Genomic DNA, 21,331 nt, shown 5'->3' with positions numbered 1-21,331 from the left:
TAGTCCTGGTTCCCTTTGAAGTCCGAGCACTCGCAGGCGGGTATCTGGTGCCCAGAGGCTGATTGTTGGGGTTTCCTGCTATCCGGCCCTTTGATCATTTGAAGATGGGTCCGGGGGTTTCCAGACACCCAGCAGGGAGTGGGGCCAGCTCTCGGGGAGGCCGGAGGGGTGATCGAAACCCGTCTTCAGGGAGAGGCCAGAGGTGTGATCAAAACTACTCCACCCTATCTCACTCAGAGGAAGCCCTCTACCCCCCGCCGGGCATGGCGCGTCTGGTGCCTGTGTTTCGCTGGGGCCGGGGTCATGCAGGGGGCTATGGAGTCAGGGATCTTAGGGAACGGTGATGGCTACCGGAGGCCTTCGTGGTTGATGCGGGTTGGGGGCGTCCGGTACCGGGAAGATAGATGGCGGGATACGGGGATGGTCGTCCTATCGGTAGGGTCATGTAGGAAGCGGGGCGGACAGAAGATGGGACGACCGGGGGGTTTCTGCTGTACAGGGGCAACTGTTGGGGCGCTGAGGCTTGGGGGGTACCACGCCACGAGACCAGGTCTAACAATGTGACAGGCCACTAGTGACTGGAGCTGGCTAGCAACAACGCTAGCCTCTGGTATTCATTACAGGCAGGGTAACAATACATGTCAATATTGACTGGAACTGGTTGGCAGTAGAGTTGACCTCTGGTTTTGAATATTTGCAGGATTTAAGGTACAGGGGTCACTACTGACTGGAGTTACTTAGCAGGATAATAGGTCTCAGGGGGCCAATACTGACTGAAGCTGGTTAGTATGATCACTATTCCCAAGGCGCTACTAATGACTCAAGTTGGCTAGAATGATAACAGGTCCCAGGGGCCAGTACTAACAGGAGCTGGCTAGTAGGCTTACATACAGGCCAAAGGGGCCACTACTGACTGGAGCAGGCTAAAAGAATAAGAGGCCCAAGGGTGGTTGGGGTGCGAGTGGCACCAGTGACCGGAGTTGGCTAGAAGCATTGACAACCTTTGGTGTTGATTAAATACAGGATTATAGGTCACAGGTGGCACTGCTGAATACAGCTGGATAGCAGCATTGGTGGCCTCTAGGAAGAAGGAATTGAGAAAGCATAACTGGATATACTAGTTTCTTTAATATCGATAATTGTTTACACATCATACACATCACTGTCACAATGTGCATTGATATATTACAATACCAAATTACAATATTCTTATATTAATTTGATGTGACTGTTCGCCTTAATATGCCTGCAAAGTTACATGATTCTATTAGGGCTCAGAACCATCTTATTTAGTGAAGTCCATCTGCACACTTTCCTGCATCTTGTAGTAAATTGAACATTGACAAACAGAAGTGTTATTTCCAGAAACAGTGAATTCTGCAGCTTGTCTGTGTATCTTTTATCTGTACCTCACGGACTCCTCACATTCCTCTCGAGAGAAGATCCTGCCTCCTACTCATTAGTGTTGTTTCAGTAACTGTTTCTATCACGTGTTCATGTTTCATTGACTTGTATTAGGAGAAAAGTGTATAAAAATACATGGGGGACATTAGCATTATATAATCCAACTTGCTATAGGGTGGATGCTCTCGTCCATTGCAAAGACAATTGTCACTTGTTAGTTTGCTTGGCCTTTTGCTATTTTTGCATTAAATTTATGATAGATGTGTTGGCCTCCCGGTGTGTTGTGTTTTATTTTACATAGCACAAGAGATGGCGAGGAAAATGACAGTCCAGAATACACATTCTTCATATAAATCAACTCACAGTACACTGTTCTGGAGGTTCAGTCCCACAGACATTATCTCTAACTGAACGCAGGCACCCTAGGAAGCATGTGCTTTTCAAACCAGTTGCCCTCTGAAGTGGCTTCTTCGCTATTGGATAAGTCAGTATGTCCTGAATTTTAGAAGGGTAACCTTATCTAGTGCACTCTGTTAGGCAGTGCTCACCTGTGGTAGTAAGATGGTAATAGGCACCTTATCACCTATGCACGGTGGAGGGCTTTGAGTTACAGAGCTCCTCACGCTGTGGAGAAGATTAGGTCACATTTACCCATTTTCCCATATTTGGTCCTGATGAAATGGCAACAGATTGCTCCATGACTACACAAGGCATGAAAAAAGTTGACCTGAAGTATAGACCCCAGCTTACCAGCAGGTCCATAGGTGCGCGACACTTTCACACAGTGATAGGGGCCATTAGTTCCTCAATTTCTCTGCCACTGTTTTTAATCTCAACATGGACCAGGAAGATCACATTACCTATATTGCGGCAACTGGTCGATAGTTGATCTTATATTCAGACTTTCACCAATCTCACATCTTATGACACAACATCCTCTGTCCTACTATGCTCATCCGGCCTACTTAATAAAAGATCTCCGACAAAGTGCCCTCTTGTGGTGCCTGCCAGGCATTGTAGCGCCGGCCTGGTGAGAAGTATAGCCCAATGATGAAGCATGTCACCTTCAGGTGAGTGAACGCAACTTGGGTGTCTGCATTCAGTTACAAATAATGTCTATGGGACGAACCTCCGGAACAGTATACTGTGATTTGACTATTTTATTTTAACAAATGTACATAGCAGATATTGGCGCTTGCTTGTTTCACAAAAATTATCGGATACCTGCCTCCGAGCGCACTTCTTACAGACGAGTATGGGGTTATCATGTTGCTGCTACAAGCTCCTTACCTGTGCGAGTTATTGGAAACGATGCAGGGGGCAGACCCAAACCAGCCACACGTGGAGATCAATGACAAATACTGAAGAATGAACAGAGCTTCCAAGCTGGTGACCATTACTTAATTGACCTTGAAAATAAAAGACACGTTTTTAGTATTCTGGTGACTCATGACCATAAAAAACAAAGGTTATAAATTCAATATTGTCTCAAATACTTAAAAAATGGAACTGGATGCGCTGACTCAGATGTTGTCCCAGGTCATGCGTGACACCTTTCACCACTATTGCTTATGGGACTTGTAGTTTTGTTTTTCTCATTAAAAGGATGGTCTCTAAAGTCCCAGTGTTCTAAGCGATGTTGGTCAAAATCAGAGGCCTGACGGAGGATGAAGCATGACACTGCTCTGTTTAGCAGTGAGATGAATGACAGTTTCCCAGCCCTTCCATTCTTTGACAGACAGAGGCTCGTCAGCTGTTCATATTTTTTTGCAACGACAAAGAAACTTTTATTGCAGCTTGTGCCAACTGAAGAGATAAAACCCCTGGGCATGTTTAATTGACTACTGACAAACATGAACAATCAAGAACATGAGTTTCTGGAAAACTATCAAGCACCCAATCAGAATCAGCCGCCCTTCACACCCAGGAATTCTTGAGGCTTTGGAGAGGGTGAATTGCAGTGGTATAAGAGGAACACTACATCGACTCAAAGCTCACTTCTCAGGGATTTATTTATTTATTTCTGGTATTTATAAAGCGCGACACTCATCCCAGGGGATATCACGGCGCTGTAAACAGAAGAGACTGCTGAGGACTGTGCTGAGAGTTATTTTTTAGGGAACAGGTGAGTTTTTAATTGTTTCCTGAATTGAAGGTAGTTTGTGGTGTGTCTGAGTTCTACAGGTAACTCATTCCACCTTTTTGCGGCCAGATATGAGAAGGCGCGTCCGCCGGTCCTTGCTTTGTAAATGCGCTTGGGTTTAGCCAGAGCCAATTGGTTCGATCTTAAATTCCTGTTGGGGGTGTAGAATTCGATTTTCCCTTGGAGGATAGTGGGGCCAGTTTTATTAAGAGCTCTGTGCGCGTGGCAGAGTATTTTGAAGGTAGCCATCTGGCGCATTGGTAACCAGTGGAGTTTCCTGAGGCATGCGGATGCAGAGTCTCGCTTGCCTTTGTTGCAAACCAGTTTAGCTGCCTGGTTTTGTAGGACCTGTAGTCGGGAGAACAGTTGTTCGTTCATCCCTTCGAACAGGGCATTGCCATAATCCAGGCGGCTGACCAGTAGGGCCTGGGTGACTGTACGTCGGCAGTCCAGAGGTATCCAGGGAAAGATTTTTGCTAGGAGTTTAAGAATTGCGAAACCTTTGCCCCAAAGTGATCGGATGTGGTCCTTCATGGATAGTGCATCATCCATAATGATACCCAGATTTCTGGCATGCTGTTTTGGGGTGGGGGCTGACCCCAATGATGGTGGCCACCATGTGGCATTCCATGTGAGTTTGGCTCCTCCGAATAGTAGGATCTCCGATTTGCCGGCGTTTAATTTTAAGCAGTGGTTTCGCATCCAATCCGCCATTTCGGAGAGACAGCTATGTAGTTTTTTCTTTGTTGTCTCCACCTCTTCACCCATTGTCACCATCAGCTGTGTGTCGTCGGCATAAGAACATATGCCGATGCCCCACTTTCTTCCAATGTCAGCCAGAGATGAAACATAGACATTAAAGAGAGTGGGGCTCAGTGAGGCCCCTTGTGGGACCCCACAGCTGGTGGGATAGGGTTTTGAGTGGTACTGGCCCATGTGCACTGCTTGGGTGCGCTTGCTGAGGAATGATTTAATCCAGCTCAGAGCTGTGGATTGCACTCCTTTGCTCCGGAGGGTGTTTAGCAGGCACTCGTGTGCTACCGTATCAAACGCCGCTGACAGGTCAAGCAGTATCAGAGCCACAGACCCCCCTTGATCTGTGATGCATCTGACACTGTCCGACACTGCCAGCAACGTTGCCTCGGTGCTATTGTTGGCTCTAAAGCCGGTCTGGGAGGGGTCCAGGAGTGAATTGTCTTCCAAGTATCGGGATAATTGTGTGTTAACCAGTTTATCCAAAGCCTTGGAAAGGTAGGGGAGTTGGGAAATTGGCCTGTAATTCTCCGGATTGGAGATGTCGGACCCTGCTTTTTTCAGGAGGGGGGTTACGGATGCGTGTTTCCAGGCTTCCGGAAAGGACGCGGTGATGAGTGATTGATTAAAAAGTTTAGTAATGAAAGGGCAGAGCGTTGGTGCAATTTTGGAGAACACAAATGGGGACACGGGTCCGCGGGAGAGCCAGATTTGATTTATTTGTCCGTTGTTGGGGGATGCTTGTCGGGGTTGTCCGGTAGGGTAAGGGTGTTGGGGGGGGGCGAAAGTAGAATACATTTTGTTAATTTTTTCCGCAAAAAAGGTGCTGATGCGCTCACAGGCCTCGGTTGAAGGGGTGAGGGTTTGTGAGGTGCTGGACGGATTGTTGAGTTCCTTCACTATTTTGAACAATTCTTTTGCGGAATTGTTGCTGTCATGAATTCGCTGGGTGAAGTATGCTTTTTTCGCGTCTCGGATTGCTGATATGTACTGTTTTCGTTTAGTGACATAGATTGCTCTGGTTTCTGGGTCTTTTGTTTGTCTCCATCGGAGTTCGTCCTTTTGGCATTCCTTTTTAAGTCCCTTGAGGAGGGGGGTGTACCATTTTTCCCTAGTGTTTTTTTCTTTGATTCCCGCATAGGGGCTATTTTATCCAGCGTTTGGCGAATTCCAGTGTCTAGGAGAGTGACATTACTGCAAATGGGAGAGTCATCCCGCAAAGTAACGTCTGTCTCGAGGAAGTGGTCTTGAAAGTTGGAGTCATTAATTAGTCTCCAGGTTCTGTTGGTGGTAAAGGGGGTGAGTCTCTGCTTCAGGCGTTTACCAGGGAGCTTAAATGAGAAGGATAACATGGAGTGGTCCGACCAGGGCAGGGGGAGATCTCACATTCGTGGTGGCTTTGTTAAGGGCTAGTAGTTTGCTTCGTGTATAATAGATTGGTTTGTGTATGGATAGGTTCGAACCTGTAGGGGGTATGGCCCCTGGTCCCGGTCGGTCGCGGACGGGCGCAGACGGGCTTGCCTCAGGCGCGCCTTCGGCGCGACCGTGGATTGCACATAATTTATGTCGCTTTGGAGTTGTGGATTGGGGGGCGTGGCCTGAAAGGGGCGTGGCCTCCGCTCGTGGTGGGAGGGCGCGAGGGGGAGAGTGCGTGTGTCGTCAGCGCTAGCTCCGCTGCGTACACAACTATTTTGTCAGGTAAGTGCAGTAAAGACACAAGTGGTCTGTGCTTTAAAAACAGGTAATCAGTGACATACAATTTTTAAAATAAACGGTCTGCCTTACTCCCGGCTTCCGCCTCAGGAGTCTGCTTACGGTTCTACGGTGCACTGAAATGCCAGCGTCATGGCACACTTAGCCAGCTCTTCACCTCCTCCTCCTCAAACTGTTGACCAGCTAACAGGGCAAATGAGCCTGCAGCAAAGCATTGCTGGCTTGGTTCCACACCGGACCAGGCAAGGTGGTCAACTCCATGCTCCTCCAAGTCAGCAAGCACTCTGGTCGAGCCAGTCCTAACCCCACATGGATGTTCCCCATCACAACTATTTTAATGGTACTAAGTTATGTTTCTGCTAAATGTATGAGTCAAAAGTGAAAGACTTTACTAGGAAATGCTGAAAGAGAAATCATGACGTTTTTCAATATTTCTGAGTCTGCCACAGTACACAGGAGCATTATTTCTCTACAGCAGTAAATCATGTATGTGCCCTGCAGAAAGCATGTTTGAATGTTTGAATGAAACATGGAATGCATTGCAGCCAACAATCTATGCAACATCATAGCAGAGTGCAAGATAACTTGTGTTATTATTCCAGCAGAACGAAATTCCATTCCTAATGTGTACGTCATTTTAAAGATAAACCCAGGAAAATGTACGGTCTGTGTTGTTCTTCTGCCAGTTAAAAGACTAGCACCATTATTGTGCCAGGAAATAGAATACTATGAGAAATCCTACTTGTTGGCAGGGTGCTGCCTGCCACTATATTGCAGGTTACTTCCAACATAATCTGATTTATACATACATACTCCAGGGTGCTGCCAGCTATAGGGTCTGCACACACCAGTCTTGAGACACTCAAGTACTCCGGTGGCCCTAACACTAAATATTTGGGACACGGTACTGAGGCATAGAGAGCTGATCATATTCCCGGACCATACACTCTGTCCCAATTACCGCGCGCACAATCGTACCTGCTCTCGTCCCAGGAAGCTCCAGGAAGCATTGGACGCCGGACGCCTGGAGCTGATGTATTGGATCTCACGCGCATGCGCTTGTGTTCGCGTGCCCGTTTGTCCCGGGGATACTGTACCTGCACCCGCTCCGCTCTTGCTGAACGCTGAGCGAACGCCGAGCGGAGTGTTGAGTGAATAGAGGATCCAGGGGCCCGTGGCGCCCTGCTGGAGGCCGAGAATTGCAGCCGGAGGCCAGCGGGGAGGTCCAGAGTTTAGCTGAGAAGCTTGAGGCGGCGAAACCCTGGCACATTAACCTTAAAATTAAACTTAAAATAAAACACAGGCCCTAAGAAGTGCTGTAGGCACCAGCTGAGTCAGAGTTGGTGACAGCACCTGGGCAGACAATTAGCCAACGGTAGCAGGGGGCTGGAAGAGCGGAGTGCACAGCGACAAGCCGTGAAACAGAGGTAATTGAGGAGCAGTTGCCCTACATAGGATTAAAAAATGGAAGGGCTGTAATTGTTTTTCTTAATAATCAAGGACATTAAAACTAACCCAAAAGCGACGGCGCTAGTCACATGGGTACATGTTATTGAATTGGTATTGGCAAAAGGGGCCTCGTGATCTAGTTCCAGCGGAGGATTGGAATAGGGAAGTAGCATTTAAAACAGGCTATAGGATTGGTGACCTGAGACCAGAGTGCGAGTAATGAAGAAGGAAATCTAAAAGATGGCACCGTCCCAAGCAATAACTGGTAAGACTATAAAATGAGAAAAAGAATGAGATGAACATTCCAGTGGCACGTGAAGGGAGCGGAGTAGGTAAATCAAAAGGGGCGATGAGTGAGCCAACTGGAAGTAAAAAACAAGTCGCAAGGAATGTACAATCCTTGACACCAACACTGCAATCAGCAAAACCAAAAATAGCAAAAGGTGGTTCATCAGTGTCTAACTCAATCAAAGACTTTTTGAGAAGAAATTTCAAGGGGAAGGATGTGACGGAAAAGGACTCAAGTGCCTACCCAACCTTTGAGTCCATGGGTGAGGTTGGTCTAGCCTCTCCAAACCAGACCATATTTAACATCTCTGGGGTTTCTTTGAATCCACGACTGTCCTCTTCGCCAAGAATGTTCCAGGGGGAGCAGTCGAAAGCAATGTTGGGCGAGTTGACACAAATCAGAGGGTTAATGCCGGCATTAGTTAGACCGATTAGTGGGGAACAGGAGGGGGTAGGCAGTAAGGATGAAGAGGTAGCTTTGTTAAGGGCTCCCAAGCTAAAGAAAGAGGAACCAACTGTATAAATATCCCGACAGCTAATGATTGTGAGGAAATGAGGTGAAAGGAGATATTACATGAGTGGATTCCCGAGGTCAAGGGGGAAAAGGAGGTCGCCCTTCGAATAAGACAACAAATAAGACATCATGTAAGGAAGGTGAGAAGAGTGAAAGGAGAAAGGAAGAAACAAGAATGTCAAGAGAGGGAAATAACGCAAAGATCAAAGGAGTATAATGCAAAGCCGATAGCCGAACGAGAAGAACCTTGGAATAGGCTAGAAAGATCAAAGATCAGTAAAAGTAGTCTGGCACCAACAACGAAAAAGAAAAAGGAAAAAGAGGGGAAAGGTACAGAATTGAGGATAACTACACAATTGGCACCTGGAAATCCTAGACGTAGTAAGACCACCAAAGAAAAAGATTAGGGAGACATTCCAACAAAGAGAAGGGAAGCTAGATTAATGGGAGACATCCACGGCGTAAGGCAAGATTGTACCCCCGACTTATGGGTTTTCCTAGAACCTGCCGGCCAGGACAAAGGCGGGAATAAAGCTAGGAAATTAAACCCACTAAATCGATCACAACTTATATTCTCCATGTCAAAATGTGCAAGCCTCAGCAGCACTGGCACAGAGGACCTTAGAGAAGTAGGGTTTGTTACAAATAGCAAAGGGGGTGATGTGACCAAGCTCCGCTTCTACTCTGCCTTGGTGAAAGCCGCTGCAGAAAGTGCCAAAAATAAGCTGCAAAAGGAGGGGATTAGATTGGTAGGAAGGGAGGAATTCCAGGGGCAGCGCTTCCTTACGAATCATGCTGGACTAGGGTTACGGCAGATAAGGTTAATCAACTCAAGTTGGAATAAGAAGGAGGATCTTGCAATAACTATAACTGATAACGAATTTGCAAGATACTACAGATATATTTGCTGGAAATAGGTTTAATGTCCTAGCATCCCCAGAATTTAGGGAGTAAGAAGAGAAGGGTTTCCTGAGTGAAATCGACTAGGGGCATGGGTCATCACACAGCCTATTAGTTCTATCATGGAATATAAATGGCTACAAGAAAATATCGACTCAGAATAATTTTGATAAATTCATTAAGAGTAATGATATTGTCTGCCTGCAGGAGACTTGGCTGTGCGACGATACCCGAGCAACCCTAGTTACAGAAGGTTTCGCCCAACACTATAAAGCAGCAAAGAAAAATACTCTGGGGAGGCCATTGGGGGCCAACTAACGCCGATTTCCACACAGATAGCTAGGAAGGTTCAGAATTTGAAACTACACTGTGATTGGGCATTAGGCTATAGGGTCCTACTGCAGAAGTCGGATCCCGGCTTTGATGGAATGTGTATTATAAACGTATATATACAGAAGGGAAAGGACAATGAATATAAGGTGAATTTGGGAAAACTGAAAGAAGATATAGAGAATTTTTAGAATCTTATAATATCGAAGTAGCCATTTACCCTAGGGGAGAGATCTCGCCAACTCAGCTGATGGGTTCACTGGGCATGGTGTGCGTAAATAGGAGAATGCAGCCAGATTGGGTAGCAGGACACACTTTTTTGAGGGGCCAGCAACTCTGCCCAATAGATTATGTGTTTTGTCAGGCCTGGTGCTTTGGGCTAATTAAAAATTTTGAGGTGGTGAAAATGAAAGGTAGCGACCATTATCCATTGAGGGCAGAATTACATCTATCAAGAAGCAAAATTAGAGAAAGGGTTTTGCAGGTACATGTGGATTATCCAAAACGGTTGAAAACTAGTATAACAGAGGAATATATCGAGAAATTAAAGCAAACCCAGCAGGCTATTCCTGTAGAAGAAATTCAATTAAGAAATGGAATGACCTGGTTTGAATCCACCATAGGCAAGCTGGTGGACACTTTAAAGAAAAAAATTAAATTAAGAAAGGCAGGGCCTGGGAGCCATAGTGTTAATAAAAATTTGAACACCTGGTTGGACGATGAATGCCAGGTAGCCAAGGCACAGATCAGGCAGAAGGCGAGAAGATTAAGGGTCAGGTTTAATGTGGAATTATGTCTGTCCCTCCAGTTACTAAGGTCAAAATACAAAACACTAATTCGGAACAAAAAAAGAACCTATAAAGATAAGTGCTGGGAAAATATGTTGGAGGTAATTGAAACTAGAGCTGTCAAAGGATTTTGGAAATTAGTCCAAGAAAGTGTGGGTAGAAAAGCAGGTTCTCTAGACTGTATGGTCCCTGAAGATGAATGGGTGGGCTACCTGGGAGAAATATATGGGAAATGGCCTATACAAGAAGAGTCAAGGATGCCAGTTTGGCCACAGCTGAGGGTTGACATAAAAGAAGACTTTACCTCAAGCTATATAAAGAACATTATAGCAAGTTTGAAGCTTACCCGCGCTGCAGGCCCAGATATTCTTCCGGCAGTGATAATAAAGATTAGACCAGATTGGTGGGCTGAGTTTTTTGTAATCTTGGAAACAGGAATTGTACCAGAAAGCTGGAGGGGTGCAGTTATAAGACCAATACATAAGAAAATTACCTAAAACTACCGCAGGACTATAGGTTAATAAATCTCCTAGACATATGGGAAAAAGTCTTTGCAAAAGCCATATTGGGTTTACTTAAAGATTGGGCAGAGGAAAATCAGATTATACGCCCAGAACAGGGGGGTTTAAAGCAGGCCACTCCACAATTGACCATTGCTTTGCTCTATGGGCCATAGCGCGGAAGTCGATTGAAACGCAGGGAAGTTTATTCTGCTGTTTTGTGGACTTCTGCACAGCTTTCGATCTGGTGGAACGGGAGCTGTTGTGGGAGGCCTTAACTAGCTACTGTATCCCAAAAGATTTGTTAAGTCTGATTCAAAAACTCCATACTAAGAACTGGGCCCAGATAATTTTAGATATAGATGGAAGTTTATCTGGGAGGATTGAGATTGGAAATGGGTTGCGGCAGGGATGTGTATTGGCCCCCTGCTGTTTTCCTTGTTCCGAGTAGATTTGCCGTTGACCCTGCGAAACAAGATGGTAAGCATATTGCATGTTTGCTTTAGGCCAACGATCTGGTTATTATGGATCAGACTGAAGTTGGCTTGCAAAGGAAACAAAATATATTTAAGGATTACTGCACCAAGAAAAAACTTGTGATTAATATGGACAAGACTAAAGCCTTGAGCTTTGGTCGGAGGAAAGCTGGGTTCACATAGTGGATGGGGTCAGAGAAAGTAGAAACGGTCACTGAATATAGATATTTGGGATTATGGCTTGAAAAAAGTATGAAATGGTATACTCGCCTAGAGGCGTCAAAATTAAGAACTTCAGCATCGATTAGCGGCCTGAAACTGTTTAATAAAACCTATGGCGCAATGTCAGATAGACCAGTGCTAAAAGCTTACTCGGTCATGGTACCCCGCAATTTCTGTATGGCGCAGAACTGTTATATTTGAGCCGCAAAGAGGGCTGGGATGTCGAGGAAGACAAAAATTTAAAAAAACCTATTCACACTCCCTTTGTCAACAATGGTCCAGGCTGTAAGACTTGTGTTGGACTGGCCTCGTGGCGTGGCCCGACCCCTCCCCGCATGGCGGGTCCGGACTACTACGACCCCTGTTCCCCGGACAAGAACCACACCTGCAGCCTCCGGGTCAACCCCCAACTCTTCCACGTAACCCCAACGTTCTCGGCTGGCCCGGGCCCCTTGCCGAACCACCAGGCCTAGCCACCGTCTCATTCCAGGCCCGACGCCATCTTGGGCCCATCACGTCACAGACACGTGGTCCCGGCATAGTCGCGGCCACGGCCCCAGCGAACCCGCCAGCAAGGCACCAAGATCCCTCCAGGTGGTAGAGTGGCCACTCAACCAAAGACAAGGAGAGGGGAGTTTCGATGGCTCTCCAACCGTCCCAGGGTGCCTGGTTTCGATCGGCCTCCGGCCTCCTTGGGCGCTGGCTCCACCCCCTGGGGGTGTCTGGACACCATCATCCCGGCCCTGCTGACCCCCAGGCGAGTGGGTCCGGACATCAAAAGATTCCAGACCTATAACTGGGGTAGCCCCAGAACAGGAAGGCAGTTGTATCCTGGAGTCGAGAGACCCGAGACGAACTCATCCTTGAAGGCCTGCTGGCGCTGCCGCGGCTCAGCCTCGTCGTAACTCATCCTTGACGGCCTGCTGGCGCTGCCGCGGCCCATCCTCATCGTGAACTATCTTTGTAAGCCTGCTGGCGCTGCCGCGGCCCATCCTCGTCGTGAACCATCCTCGTCGGCCTGCTGGCGCTGCCGCGGCCCATCCTCATCGTGAACCATCTTTGTAGGCCTGCTGGCGCTGCCGCGGCTCATCTCCTTCGTGAACTATTCCGGAAGGCCTGCTGGCGCTGCCCCGGCCCCTGCTTGAGAACCACCTAGCTCGAGGATTGAGAGCTACCTGCTTGTACCGAGCCGGTACCGAGACTGTCCCGCTACCCCTATTCCCCCCAGAGACTAGAATTGAAGGAACCACTGTATCCCGATCCGACTGTACCGTCCAGTATAACCAACCTAAGAATACCGATAAAAGTGTACAGAACCTATCTTTGTGTGGTGTCAATCTGTGGGGTGGGTAGTTGCTCGTCCGTACGATCTACGGAGAGGGCCTCGCCAGGAGGCCTCTCCCCCTTGCTCGGCCGACCCTCAGGGTCCCCGTCTAACAACTTGCATTAGGTCTGACTTCATGGGGCATTCTAGCCGGTATATCCCTACTCCGCTTCTGGCAACGCCTAGGAGTAGGCGAGAACACCAAAATATCACAGTGGTGCAAAAACGAAATACAGAATAGCGAATTAAAATGGGCAAGAGAGACTAGGGCGATCATGAAGATGCTATGTGGTATGATGAAGTTTAAACTGTTCCCCATAACCTATACCAGTGGTTCCCAAACTTTTCACTTTTCACCACCGGAAGCCGGGGACCCCCAAGCAATTTGTAGGATTTAGATTTCAAACATTAAAACAGTAATTCGAACAAAATAAACACAGGTGTACACAAAAGAAATACTCGAATTACTAACTAAGCATATTTACAAGCCCCTATCCTCATGGGAACGTCCCTTTTTGCGATGTTCCCGTGGCGATATGGGCTTCGCCTTATGTACAAGGCAGCGTTGAGCCACTTACTGTGGCTTTTTTTTTTTTGCAGAGTTTTATATAGTGCGAGCTAGACCCTAACCGAATCGGGTATCAGAGCGCTTTACATAGCACCAGTTACGTTACATGAGGACACACATTCATTTTAGGCACGGGGAGATTAACCCCTTCCATGCTGATGACGAACCCCAGCCGTCATGCACTACGGTGCTCGTGTGCTGATGACGGCTGGGGTTCGTCACAGCCCGCCCCTGTTCGTGTTGTTTACAGCACACCAGGGGAATCGCGGCCGCATGGAAAGGGTTAAGTGATTTGCCCAGAATCACAGGAGGTTTTGGCGTCGTTACCGAGACTCGAACCCAGATCCCCAGGTCCGAGGTCGAGCGCCCTTTGCAAATAAGACCCCTTTTCATGCAATACTTAACGTGAAAGAGGTGGACAGTGGGTGTTGCGATGGGCGTTCCACTGCAACACCCATTGATTTTTTAACGCTGCCTCCTATTTACAAGGGCAGGGTAAATAGGAGGCTGCGCCAAAATTAAATCCAGGAAAACGCCTGGATTTAACTTGACGAAACGAGGAGAAATGCTTTATTTCTCCTCGATTTTGCTTTTTCCATGTGGCTGCCTTATGCAGTACACATGGAAAAAGCAAAACGCCTTGGGTTTTTTAGGTTCAGAAAGGAGGATCTTCCTGTACATAAACAATCTTCCCCTGCATGCAGTCACACTTGCACTATGGTGCAAGGGTGCCTGCATTGGCGCTACCCTGCTAAGTGTAGCGCCAGCACAGGGGGAAACGCAAGCTGCACCATATTCTTGTAAATATGGTGCAGCCCTACGTTTCCGAAGTGGTGGACCCTGTCATTAAGCCAAGGAAGCTAACGACACACTCCCCCACTTCTGTTGTAAATATCCTTCATAAAATTTTATATTGAAAGAATTTGCAAAAAACTAAATAATTTAATGGGAAGATTGGTGCTGCATCCCAGTGACAAAGTTTTACATGGCTGGTTTTATTTTGCAGTACAAGGCTCCTGCTCCTGCCAGGGCCAGCCTGGAAACCCAAAGCAGCCCTGGAAAATGTTTTCAGACCAGTCCCCATACGGTGCATACCATGTGCAATGATTGAGCCTGGCCACCACAGAGGGGTCTTTGGAATGCTCTCCCCCAAACGTTTTTGGGAAACAATGGTGCAGTCTACAACACAGTTATTACATATTGAAGTTAATTAGCTTCTAAAGAATAGTAAATGAAGACCTTATTTTGCACCAGGATACGACAATCTGGGAAGAAAAATAAGTTACTGACAAAAGCAGTAAGTAACCGACTGACCTATGCACATGAAATTTAAAAGAAATTAAATGCATGGTACATGTTCTTTGCAGTAGGCATATTAACCCTCTGTGCTACATTAGATAAGTTGAAGCTGCCACTGGACAAAACTCTCCTCTCTCCAGCAGGTACATTAATCACTGGTGTTATCTTGACACTTTTATTGTTGCTCGAAAACTGATAATTCTACAAGGAACTTTGAAGTGCTTTTAAAACTGCTGCCTGCGGACCCCCTGGGAATGTGTCAAGGACCCCTGGGGGTCCGCAGACCACAGTTTGGGAAACCCTGACCTATACGATTAGTATTGATAAGAAAGTACTTAGAATGTTGGGGAAGGAAATATCTATGGCACATGACCAAAATGACCTTGCTAATAAGATCTCAGTGCTCTTTATGATTGACACATGGAAAAATTAACAATGTTTTCCCTACATTGATAGGTTACCCGATTGTCAATTACGAAGAGAGGTTTTCAGGTTAAGAATCGGGGTGAACCCCTGTTATGGAAATAATGTGGTAAAAAGCTCAATGATTGATAAGACGGGGAGATGCATTTGCACTGTGGGTACCTCATGTGACTTGTTACATATTTTATTAGATTGCCTGAAGTTTCTTGATGTACGAAATATGTTTTAAAAACCGATATTAAAGAAATATGATATTACACACATATTGCAGAGCTCCGAAACCCCGGAGACAGCTGCACACATCCAATTCACAGTAGCAGATGACAGTGACTTTTTATATTGAAGAAACTAACAAAAACACCCCGCCCCACCTCCCCCCGGTCGCACCCACAGCCCCTCGGAAACACGTAGCAGTACACTGGAAGCACATACAAACCCCCCCTCCTCCCCCCTGCAAGGTCCCTTTTTCTTCACACTCATTAACCTGTCGGAGGGCCCTCTCGTCCAACTGCGGATCCAAGTCTAGTCCCCGGTAATCTGCCCATCGTTTCCAAATCTTATAATGTTTACGGGGACACCCCCTGGCAGAAAAGATTGGCTGTTCAAGGCCCATGCAGTAATCTAACCCATTTCTCCATGCGGTCAGCGACGGGGCTTGGGATGCCTTCCACGCCCTCGCTATATCCCTCTTTGCCAAGGTTAGAACAAGCAACAATAGGTGTCGCTTATATCTAATATCCCCTACCCTCTCCAGGACATGTAACAGCGCCAAACACAGCGTGCGCGGAAGCTCCCAACCCAACACTTCTGATAAGCAGGAAAACACCCCGCCCCAGAACCTGTGTAACGAAAGACAGCTCCAGACTGTGTGCAAAAAGGTGCCCTCTTCTGAGCCACATCGGGATACAATCATTCCTGCTCTCCACAATCGCACCCTGGTGAAGTACACCCGATGTAAGTATTTAAATTGAATCAGGCGCAATCGCGTGGCTATTGCCGCCCCCCCCGGACTCACTAGTGCCTCAGCCCAATCCTCCTCCTCTAGGTCCCCTACATCCTCCTCCCAAGCCGTCTTGAGCCTCTGTAAAGTTGCGGAACAGTGAATGATCAGTGTCTGATATATGCGGGAAATCTTGTGGTCAGGCAGCTCCCCCATAAAGACCTTAGCCTTGATGGGGCTGAAGTCGGGGAGAGATTCTAGGCCCTCCAAACAAGGCGCCAGCGCATGCCGAAACTGGAGGTATCTAAAAAACTGGGAACGTGGCATGGCGTACTCATCTCGCAGTTCTTGAAATGATTTAAGTGTTACATCGGACATTACATCCCCCAGAACTATGATGCCAATGGAATCCCATCCCCTAAAGCCTTGCAGGGCAGCAAGCTGGGGTAAGCGTCCATTACCCCAAAGAGGAGTCTCTCTAGTCAGAACATTCCACCACCCAATCCTGCGCTTGGCCTGCCTCCAAATATGAAACACAACCTGTGTAGCCGGGGGCAGAGTCTTCTGACGTGGTGCGGAGTACAATAACATATGTAAAGAGTGACTGCCCATGAGCTGCCACTCAACCGCATAAGCCGGGTCATTCCTATCTCCGTACCACCATTCGTTAAGAACCAGCAAGTGTGCAGCTTGGTAGTAGGAGAGGACATCCGATGTAGCTAGTCCCCCCGTGTGCGTAGATAGGAAGCATGTGCACAGGGCCACCCTAACCGCGCCTCCACCTCATAAAAATCCGCCCAGTGCCGAATTAACCTGCCAGAACCATAGGGGTGGAATCTGGTAGGGATGGTTTTGTAACTGATAAAGAAGACGAGGGAGCACCACCATCTTAAATATAGCTCACCGACCGTAAATCGTCATGGGTATACGAGACCACACCTTGAGATCCTCTTTAGTACGATCCCAGACCGGGGCCAAATTACGCTCCCTGGCTACCGCCGGGACATTGGACAAAAAGAAACCCAAGTACTTCACCCCCCCCCCCCCCCGTCGCCAATTGTAGGGCCGATGCCCATTCCCCCAACCCAGACCCACCACCAGGACCCAGAGTGTGGATTTATGTGGATTCATATATAGCCCCAAGGTCTCACCGGAAATCTGGAGAATGCGCAATAATCGCGGCCCGATCTATGCAAGTCTGTAAGAAAGAACAGCAGGTCATCCGTGTATAATGCTATCTTATCTGTAAGTCCTGGTGCCCATCGAAACCCTTTAAGCTGAGCATCTATTCGCACCCAGGCCGCCAGTGGCTCCATAGCGAGCACAAAAAGGTAGGGGGAAAGGGGGCAGCCCTGGTGGGTACCCCTCCGGATAGGGAAAGAACAAGAAATCCCCCCCCCACCCACACCGAAGTCGTTAAGGTAGTATATAACAGCTGCAGATAAGCAAAAAAACACGTTCCCAGATTGAGCCTCCGCAGCAATGCGAACAGGTACACCCAACTCAGAGAATCGAAGGCCCTGTCCATGTCTGCCAGCAGTAGTGCCGCCGACTCCCCGAGCCGCCCATGGACAGACATAGCTACGTGCGCACGCCTAATATTGTGGCGGGTCGCTCTCTGAGGCATGAACCCTGCCTGGTCCAGATGGACTAGAGTCTTAGCCAACACCTTTGCCTCGATATAGAGGAGGGAGATGGGGCGATATGATGCATGCTGCTCCGAAGGTCCACCTGGTTTGTGGAATACCACTATCTCCGCATGCCTCCAGTCCGGGGGAAGCAATCCATCCTCCCACGCCTCCTCCACCACCGGCCAAAAGTGCGGGGCCAAGTGCGTAAAAAAACCTTTAAAAAAATTGCAGGGAAACCCATTCGGACCCGGAGCCTTCCCCGGATTCAATTCTCCCAGGGCCACAGCGAATTCATCATCCAACAGAGGCTGATCCAAGTGCTCTCGCACCTCATCCGAAACTGTCTTAGGCAGGAGATCATCAATAAATTTCACAATAACCGCTTCCCCAAGGCACTCTTTGGCACTCTTTGGGAGAGTATAGGTCCTCCAAGTACGCCGCATAGCTTGCGGCAATAGCAGAGGGTTCTAATATCGGCTCCCCCACCAGGTCCACGACCCGTGGTAAGGGCTGGGCATGAAATGAACCTTGGCACAGACGGTGAAGCATTTTGCTCGATTTATCTCCCCATCGACAGACACTACTGCACGTTGGCAGCCACGCCTGACGAGCCTCGTCTAGCAAGAGTGTTGCGTACTGCTGCTGAGCTAACACCAACTGTCTCCTGGCCGGTCCCCCATCCACCTCCCTGCCCCTTCGCTCCAGTGCCTCAATATCCGCCTCCCTACGCAATAGGTCCCTCTGCCTTTCCTTCCGCGCGGCCACACACCAGGAAATATCCAACCCCGCAAAGTGGGTTTCATCGCCTCCCAGAGCACAGCCGGTGACTCAACTGACCCTACATTTGCAACCAGGTAATTATCTATCTCCTTGGCCAGGTGTTCCCTATATTCCTCTTTCTGCAGCTACCACCCCGACATGCGCCATCTAAGAGGGTGCCTCCCAGGGCCAATCCGAACCTTGAGTGCAACGGATGAATGATCAGACAGGGCTCTAGGCATAATGTTTGCTGATAGTGCTCTGTGTACCATCCTCCTAGGGAGAAATATGGAATCGAGTCTCGAGAAGGAATCATGTGTTCGCCTACGAACTAGCCTGATTGCTTCGGGGAGCACCACACACAAAACTCCCACAGACCCAGCACACTCCCTAGGACACGTCATACCAATCAAGGAAAGTGCCAAACAATTAAATACTAAACGCAGAGCTTACCAGAAAACCGGATCAGTCTGCCAAAATGCAATTTAAATCAGCTGCAAAAATCAACTCAAAACTGGTCTGGAAAACAAGAGGAGAATGTACTGAGGCAAAATGGCTTAAGATCTTTGAGCTGTTGGCACCGAGTAAATCCCAAGAATTATGGCATTACTTAAACAACCTTACCCACTGGGCCACTAATAGGGAGAACCTAATTGACGCAAGCACTTGGGTAGCAAATGTGAAAAGCTTGTACTTGGATGAAGAGAAGAGTTTTAAGGTCCTTTCGGAAGATGCGGAAAGAGGTGGCGGTGCGGAGGTACGGAGGAAGCGAGCTCAAAACACTGGCCGCACAGGCGCAGGAGGCGCGCACAAGAACCATACGGCCGCCCGATCACAACCTAACCCGTCTTGAGTGGTAAGAATGCCGCTGCTGTGCCGCCGTCAGTGAGAGCGCAGCTGGGCCTGGCCTGACCCCCCCCCGCAGAGGAGCATTCACACCCACAGGCCTGTCCCCACCCACAGGCCCCGCCCCCGGCAGCGGCGGAGCATTCACACCCACAGGCCCCGCCCCCGGCAGAGGTGCATCCATACCCACAAGCCCCACCCCCGGCAGAGGAGGAGCATTCACACCCACAGGCCCCACCCCCACCAAAAGGCCCCGCACCCGGCAGAGGAGGAGCATTCACACCCACAGGCCCCGGCCCCACCCACAGGCCCCACCCCCAGCAGAGGAGGGGCATTCACACCCACAGGCCCCACCCCCACCAAAAGGCCCGCACCCGGCAGAGGAGGAGCATTCACACCCACAGGCCCCGCCCCCACCCACAGACCCCGCCCCAGCACACGAGGAGCATTCCTACCCACAGGCCCCACCCACAGACCCAGCCCCATGTAGAGGAGGAGCGTAGATGCGCACTCTGGAGGGAATCATTCATGGCCCCCTGGTTTTACCCCGCCCTCAGATCCACTGGCCCGCCCCCTACAGACCCTGCCCCCACATACACAGGCCCCGCCCCCAGCAGCGGAGGAGCATTCACACCCACAGGCCCAGCCCCCGGAAGAGGAGGAGCATTCACACCCACAGGCCCCGCCCCCACCCACAGACCCCGCCCCCGGCAGAGGAGCATTCACACCCACAGGCCCCACCCCCACCCAAAGGCCCCGCCCCCAGCAGAGGTGGAGCATTCACACCCACAGGCCCCGCCGCCACCCACAGGCCCAGCCCCCGGCAGAGGAGGAGCATTCACACCCACAGGCCCCGACCCCGGCAGCCGAGGAGCATTCACACCCACAGGCCCCGCCCCCGGCAGAGGAGGAGCATTCACACCTACAGGCCCCGGCCCCAACCACAGGCCCCGCTCCCGGCAGAGGAGGGGCTTTCACACCCACAGGCCCCACCTCAAGGCCGCGCCCCCGGCAGAGGAGGAGCATTCACACCCACAGGCCCAGCCCCCGGCAGAGGAGGTGCATTCACACCCACAGGCCCCGACCCCGGCAGAGGAGGAGCATTCACACCTACAGGCCCCGGCCCCAACCACAGGCCCCGCTCCCAGCAGAGGAGGGGCTTTCACACCCACAGGCCCCACCTCAAGGCCGCGCCCCCGGCAGAGGAGGAGCATTCACACCCACAGGCCCCGCCCCCACCCACAGACCCCGCCCCCGGCAGAGGAGCATTCACACCCACAGGCCCCACCCCCACCCAAAGGCCCCGCCCCCAGCAGAGGTGGAGCATTCACACCCACAGGCCCCGCCGCCACCCACAGTCCCCGCCCCCGGCAGAGGAGGGGCATTCACACCCACAGGCCCCACCCCCACCAAAAGGCCCCGCACCCGGCAGAGGAGGAGCATTCACACCCACAGGCCCCGCCCCCACCCACAGACCCCGCCCCAGCACACGAGGAGCATTCCTACCCACAGGCCCCACCCACAGACCCAGCCCCATGTAGAGGAGGAGCGTAGATACGCACTCTGGAGGGAATCATTCATGGCCCCCTGGTTTTACCCCGCCCTCAGATCCACTGGCCCCGCCCCCTACAGACCCTGCCCCCACATACACAGGCCCCGCCCCCAGCAGCAGAGGAGCATTCAGACCCACAGGCCCAGCCCCCGGCAGAGGAGGTGCATTCACACCCACAGGCCCCGACCCCGGCAGAGGAGGAGCATTCACACCTACAGGCCCCGGCCCCAACCACAGGCCCCGCTCCCAGCAGAGGAGGGGCTTTCACACCCACAGGCCCCACCTCAAGGCCGCACCCCCGGCAGAGGAGGAGCATTCACACCCACAGGCCCCGCCCCCACCCACAGACCCCGCCCCCGGCAGAGGAGCATTCACACCCACAGGCCCCACCCCCACCCAAAGGCCCCGCCCCCAGCAGAGGTGGAACATTCACACCCACAGGCCCCGCCGCCACCCACAGGCCCAGCCCCCGGCAGAGGAGGAGCATTCACACCCACAGGCCCCGACCC

The 21,331-nt window shown here is 50.1% G+C and overlaps 1 protein-coding gene across 1 annotated transcript in view; it reads right to left on the bottom strand.

Moving 5' to 3' along the window:
* Positions 1-19,035, bottom strand: part of LOC144806328 (uncharacterized) — a 162,748-nt gene extending 143,713 nt beyond the window's left edge. The window contains exons 1-2 of the mRNA XM_078672716.1: positions 18,878-19,035; positions 2,695-2,813 (exon numbers count right to left, since the gene is read on the bottom strand). The gene's annotated coding sequence lies outside the window, so the exon portion shown is untranslated. The remainder of the gene's footprint in view (positions 1-2,694; positions 2,814-18,877) is intronic.
* Between the last annotated feature and the right edge of the window lie 2,296 nt (positions 19,036-21,331).

Source organism: Lissotriton helveticus (genome assembly GCF_964261635.1).
Source record: "Lissotriton helveticus chromosome 1_1 unlocalized genomic scaffold, aLisHel1.1 SUPER_1_unloc_63, whole genome shotgun sequence".
Lineage (NCBI taxonomy): Eukaryota > Metazoa > Chordata > Amphibia > Caudata > Salamandridae > Lissotriton > Lissotriton helveticus.
Note: the sequence above shows the minus strand (reverse complement) of the source record. Positions and strands in the feature narration are given on the sequence as shown.